Raw genomic sequence first — 6,635 nt, 5'->3', positions numbered from 1 at the left:
GTTCTTTACCACTAGAGCCACGTGGGAATACCTGTCTTGTCTTAATTTAAGCATTATTGATGCACTACTCTGAATATGCTTTTAGTGTCCTCTTATCTGCCAAGGTGCTTTTATTATTTGGTGTATAAAGTAAGCACCATAATGTGTTGGAAGTAAATTCTTACCAAGTCAGCAGCCATTGTAGGCCAGTGGTCACAAAGCTTATCAGATCTTATGCCTCTATCTGTGAAATATTTTTCAACATTCACCCACAATCTACTTATATTTTTTACTGTTTACATGTACTCGAATAGTCATATATATTTATTATAAAGCATATACTTAAAGGAATTTAAAATGATGATATAAATAAATACCTTAAATGATATTTTATTTAGTTTATGGTTACAAAATATTTTTTCTGTCATTAAAATAGTTACCATTTAAAATGAGAGCAATGTACTTGAATATGTTTTATTAGTTTTTAGACTATCTGTAAAAAACTTTGTGATGAAGCAATTAGAAGAGGTATTCCAGTTCGAGTTTGAAACTTGGTTTTTCAATTGTTGTCATAGTTGAAAAATAGTCCTCAAAAACACCCAAATAGAAGGAATTCATCATGGACTTCACTTCATCATGTAAGTCAATTTACAGCCCCAAATTCATCTTGCAGTAGGTTTTCATTGAAATACAGCTAGTGAATTTCCATCGTTTGTGATATCAATCAGATGTTTTCTCAAAACTAATTTGAAGGTAATGCATTTTAATGTTTTGAACAAAGGTGTTCAAAACCCACTGAAACTCTCCATTTGGAAGATTTAAAAACAGTTTTCAGAGAGGAGAGTGTTTATAGCAATATGCTTACAGTATTTTCTTCAACAAAATCATATAATGATGGAAAGATTTTCAAGCATTCATTTTAACAATGTCTTTCTGTACATGAATTTCTTTTGAAAAGCAGTTGCTTTCTTGCTTATTGTTAAAGCATCTAATTTACCTTGAAGGGACAGATTAAGTAAGTAGCTGAGAAAGAGCTCATACAGGAAGCCAGAGAAGTGTTGACTTTGCTTTTGCCATCTTATGTTTTTTCTTGCGTTGTTAGTAAGTTGATTTCTTTGCAGAAATATCTTGAAGCCATCAGAGCTTTTGTGAAGGATTAGTTTGATTAACTAGATGATACAGCCTGTGAGTCCACTGAATTGGGCACATGTACAATGCAATAGGGAGCAGGATGCTAAAAAGTAAGGAGAAAGCTGGGGCAGGGCTGGCTGCTCCTCCCACGTCCCTCCTAGAGAGGTGCCATCTGATGACCTGGCAGGCAGACATCTGTGTGGAGAGAGGATGCTGGAGCTGATCCATACGTTAGATGTTAGCAGATCTTTATTCTTTTCTTTTGAAGGATTAAAATATATTAAAAAATAGAAGTCCTAATATTTTTTAGCACTTCAGAGCCTCACTTGACACACCTCCCAGGGTTTGTGCAACTCACTTGGGAGACTATCCTTAATGTTGGCATTTTCAATTGGAGGGCTTGAAAGTCCTGAGGAAACACAAAGCATTAAAAAGTTTTGCTGCTCCATCATTTGTAAGATCCCATCAGCAGAAGATCAAGCAAAAAAAAAATAATGGTTTGGGGGACAGAGATAATTAATTGCATCACTGTAGTAATGAAATCTAATTAAACCTCCTTTGGCTGGTCATTGCTTACCTTCACATGCAAATGAGCGTCTATAGCTGTCCAAAAAGTCCTGTATCACTTATGCTTTCTAACAGCTTAGTCACCCTGTGGATGGCTTCCGGTAAGCCTTCTTCCTATTATAAATTCCGTCTTTCTAGCTGGTTTCTGTCTTGCCTCTCCTTTCACTTTTCCTAGATTAGGTATGCCATTGCCTGGGGAGAGGGATGGGTTCATTCATTCCTTCTTCACTTTTGGTATCAAGTTATCAGTGTCATCCCAGGAAGGTTGGAGCCCAGTGTACCATTCAAATTAATGAAATATTTTTACATCTGATTCTGTGATGCTTTGTTTTTTTATTATTTTTTTAAAAAGTTATTATTTTTTAATGGGCTCTGGGAAAACAGAGTTTTTCTTGTTTGTTTGCAAGCAAGTTTAATGTTGTGAATGTTCCTCTCAGAGTTTAAAATTCCCAGGGCTGCTGCAGTGCAAAAAATATTAATCTTTTCTTTTTCTTTTTTCCTTAAAATATCTTGGGAGAAGAGTAAACTGTTAAGAGATACAGAAATTGCAAATGGTGTGTGGCTGCAGTGTTGATGGGTGTTGCCACAGCTGAATAATATTGGCAGTCCAGGGAGGGACACGAAAAGGCAGCAGAAGGAAAAAAGTTTAGTTTTATGAGCATGAAGTGGTTTGTGGCAGAAAATGTTGCTGGACATTTCCTTCCTTCCTCTGTTTCTTTTTCCTCCCTCCCACCTTCCTTTTTTCCTTCCTTCCCTATTTTCTTTCTATAGAGCATAGGAACATTTAGCAATTTTTTCTGTCGAGGTCGGGGGTGGTGGGATGCGGGGAAAGAAATGATTCCAGATATGAGGAGTTTAAAGGAAGCCAAAACCTCCAGAGATTTCAGAGCATGAGTGAGGTAAGAAAGGTGATCCCTTGATAGGGTAGCCCAGTGTGGGTATCAGAGCCGGAGAAGGTTTCAGGTGGGCATCCATACAGGTGGGAGACTAGTGGCCTGACATGGAGTGCCAGAGCCTGATTGGGGTTATGAAGCGTCTAAAACTGCTGTGTGGGAGCAGTCAGCCCAGGGTCGCAGAGCCCTAAGCAGGCTAAGGAATGTATTCCCAGGGGCAGAGTCTGACAGCCTTTTGTAAAACTTGATTTTCTACCGTTATGCCTTGAAAGGGATAGGGGACATTTTTCCACCTCTCCAAGCTCAGGGAAGCATTGCTAAATCGATGAAGGGTCACCTGGCTGCACCTTTACTTTAGACTGTCACAAAAAGGGATGTGAAAGATTAGGAGGGAAGCACTGGACACGTAAAGCATATGCTGGGGAAAGAAATAGGAAAGTGATATTTCAAAACGTTTGAAGAAAAACATAAACAGAAACCTACAGGTCAGGACTCCCAATAATTTTGTGTTCTTTCTTACAAAGCATGAACAAAAATAGAAAATCTCTTACCTTGACCATCACCTTCAGAATGGGAAGCAAGAAGCTGCTATTTTTTTTCCCCCCTCTCCTCAGCATGACTTTGGTATGACGGAGAGAAACAGCTTTGGAATCAAACTTTGTGTTTAAACTTCATGAAGGGCATCGCTGTGGGACCCTGGAAAGACATTCTGGCCTGTGAAACTGGATAGATCTCATATAAATGGTGTCAGGTCCTGCTCACTAACCAGGCATTTAGTCCTCCCCACCTGACTCACATATGGTACTATGTAGAGATGGTCCAGGTGGAGAGGGCGAGGAGTCTGTGGGACTCCAGAGTGTCAACCTCTTTCCTACTATGGCTTATTTGTGCACCTCTTCTTAAAGAGGCTCTACTTTGAGCTGAAACACAGAGCAGCTTTTTAATTCCTTCCTATTCTATCACTGTGGTGGGAAGCAATTTGCAATCTCCATGCTCCTTTGGCTATCTCACTGATGGTAATCCTCAAGACTCTTATTTTTCTGATCCAGAATTTACCTTTTACTTATTTCAAAAAAAAAAAATAGGTGGTGGGTTAGAAGAGGTATTGTGCTGGTAAATATTTAACAACCAGCTTCCTAACTAACTAACCAGTCCTGTTTTTTAATGTCAGTTTCTGTGGTGTGAATACTTCCACATGGCTGTTTTCAAGCTACCAGTGTGACACATGCAGCTCACAAAATTCAGCAATCAGCCACTGCACGTTGGTACAGGCCAGCTCCCCACACCCCTAGAACCCTTACCCAGAAACGCTTTTTGTTTAAGCTGAGCTACTTTCACTTTTATCCACTTTTACACACTTCTCAGTAAGAAATAAAAAAAGAAATGGAACTTAAATATTCTTAGGTATCTTTTAAGCCTGATGTGATGACTAGTTCTTCATTTTTTTTTCAGAAGTGAAATGAAAATAGGGAAAAGGGAGACCTATTTAGACTAGACTTTCTGATTAGATTTTAAAATAGAATAAAGTAATTGCCTTTTCTGGAGATTTATAAAAATAAGATTTGAACCTATCCAAAATCAACCATAAGAAGTCTGTCTGGTGGCTGAAAATGTTTCAAAAGAATGTTGAAATTCTTATCTAATTCTCTTTGATATTTGATCTTATTAAAAGAGAGATCTGTATTTTCTTATACAGTTCTACGATTACCTTTTCTCTTCACTATTTTCATGTCTTATTCAATGTGCCTTGACCCATCAGACTACCATATGCACTGTTTTTAATTTTTGCTTTTCTTAAGGGAAGGTTCACAAGAGAGGATTATTAATAGTATAATGAAATCAAATTTCAAAAGGGAGGCAAGTTGCTAGCAAATAGCTTCCTTTAGTTGGATGTATTCTGGGCTTTATTATGGTCATTGACCTTGGATTTTTTAGGAACTTTAAGTGGTTTTGAATCAGCTCATCTGCCCTGATTTTTAAAATTTGGAACTAAAATATTTTCTGAAATGACACATGAAGAAATAGCTCTTTAAAATTACATCTGGAAGTTTCTTTGTTCTTCCAGCATTACATTTTTATTTTGAGCAGATATGCATTATGTTTTCCTATAAAGGTTAAAGTTCAAAGTTAAAATCTACAAATCTATGAAATCTGCAAGTTTCTTCTTCTGGCCTACTTTTCAATCTACTCCTTTATTTTCTTTCTGTTCCCTTTACTCTCCTTTTTCTCCCTAGGCTGTTACAGTGCTAGTGGATTGTGAACTCTTTGAGTGTCAACTTCTCTTATTCATCTTTGATCCACAGCTTTGAAACTGCTTGGCATATAGTAGACTTTTAATAAATTTTACTGAAATCCATTTTTAACTTTTTCAGGTAATTTCTGTTGCTTGTGAGTCAAGCAACAGACCCCTGGGTCTTAGATATTTTATTCAGAATACTTTGGATAGGAAATGAGATATAGAATAAAAAGCATGTATGGAGAAAGTGAAAAATAGTGGATTTTGTTTTGAGATGACTCATCAGTGGCAAGTGTAAGAAGCATAAAAAAAGACTTCTTTTTAATAAGGCTAAAGTGTAAGTGTTGAAAAATTGCATTCAGCATTAGAATGATCAACTGTCTTGGTTTGTTTGGGACTGAAGGGGTTCTGGGATGTGGAACTTTCATTGCTAAAACTGACAAAGTTGTGGATAAATTGGTCATCCAAGGATTAAATTAGTCTTACCTGGTGGCACGGTAGAGAGTCTGCCTGTAATACGGGAGACTGGGTTCAATCCCTGGATTGGGAAGATCCCCGGAATAGGAAGTCCACTTCAGTAGCAACTCACTCCAGTATTATTGCCTGGAGGATTCCATGGACAGAGAAGGCTGGTGAGCTACAGTCCATGGGGTTGCAGAGAGTCAGACAAAACTGCGTGACTAACAATTTCACTTTCATTTTTCAGGACTAAACTCATAGAGAGGATGGAAAGGTATTCTGCAGTGGTTCTCAACCTTGAATGCACTTTGGAATCACCTAATGAGACTTGAAATATAATGACACTCCCTTGGAATTCTGGGGGCTTCCCCGGTGGCTCAGTGGTAAAGAATTGCCTGCAGTGCAGGGGATATGGGTTCGATCCCTGGATAAGGAAGATTACCTGGAGGAGGGCATGGCAACCTACACTAGTTGCCTGGAGAATCCCCATCCTGGAGAATCCCCATGGACAGAGGAGCCTGGCAGACTACAGTCCATAGAGTTACACAGAGTTGGACTAAAGCGAGTTAGCATGCAAGCACACACTTGGCATTGTGACTTAATTAGGATGTTGCCTAGGCATCCAGATTTTAAGAGCTCCCCAGGTGATCCTAATGTGTAGGAGATCTGCTGTGTCAGGCGGGTCTTAGTATGGAACCAGCTTGTTCTCATAGCTTTGGCACTGTACATGTTGTTTGGACTTGGTGAGCTAGGCCTAATGACGAACTTTGGTTTGGGTTTCAGGTTGGGGAGAATGATGTCTTGGACGGTGTTAAATCTTGTCTTGCCTTCTGCTACTGCTTAATACTTAAGTAACACACAAGCAATCCAAAGCTATACTCTAGATAATAAGGAGACAGAAGAGTGGATATAGTTCATCAGTCTCCTCATCTGCTTCTCTTGGGAGGCATCTTGACAGGATTATTTGGCCCTGGTATACTCACCTCATCAGAAGAGTTCAGAGTTGTGGGTTAGCCACTTGAGTACCGTAAGGGTGGATTAATAGCCACCTCAACACTGAAAGTCCACTATATAAGGATATTACTGCTGACCCTTGGAAACAAACTTTTGCTTTCTTTTTCTTTCCAAATCATTGTTTTTAACAGACTTGGCAATGGCCAGAGAACAAGGTAAAAGTATAGCTGTGGATTCTTTTTGTACATTTTTCTTACAGTGCATACCAACATCATTAACCTGACAAAGACTCTTTGTTGCAGTTGGGCTGTTAGGGAGTCTCCGTTTTACATTTTCAGAAATGGAGGCGTGTCAAGGTTAAGTTTACCAGACCCAGCCAGTGAAGATGAGGATAGAATCTGCTTTCCTGGTTGCTC

At 38.8% G+C, this 6,635-nt stretch overlaps 1 long non-coding RNA gene across 1 annotated transcript; it reads right to left on the bottom strand.

Moving 5' to 3' along the window:
* Positions 1–439: 439 nt before the first annotated feature.
* On the bottom strand, positions 440–6,402 carry LOC132346364 (uncharacterized). The gene is made up of 4 exons (XR_009496186.1): positions 5,708–6,402; positions 5,293–5,409; positions 3,122–3,266; positions 440–1,519 (listed from the first exon to the last, which is right to left on the bottom strand). It is a non-coding gene; the product is annotated as an uncharacterized lncRNA (long non-coding RNA).
* Between the last annotated feature and the right edge of the window lie 233 nt (positions 6,403–6,635).

The sequence above is a fragment of the Bos taurus genome, chromosome 10, assembly GCF_002263795.3.
Source record: "Bos taurus isolate L1 Dominette 01449 registration number 42190680 breed Hereford chromosome 10, ARS-UCD2.0, whole genome shotgun sequence".
Lineage (NCBI taxonomy): Eukaryota > Metazoa > Chordata > Mammalia > Artiodactyla > Bovidae > Bos > Bos taurus.
The sequence above is the reverse complement of the archived record's forward strand: the minus strand, read 5'-3'. Positions and strand labels throughout refer to the sequence as shown.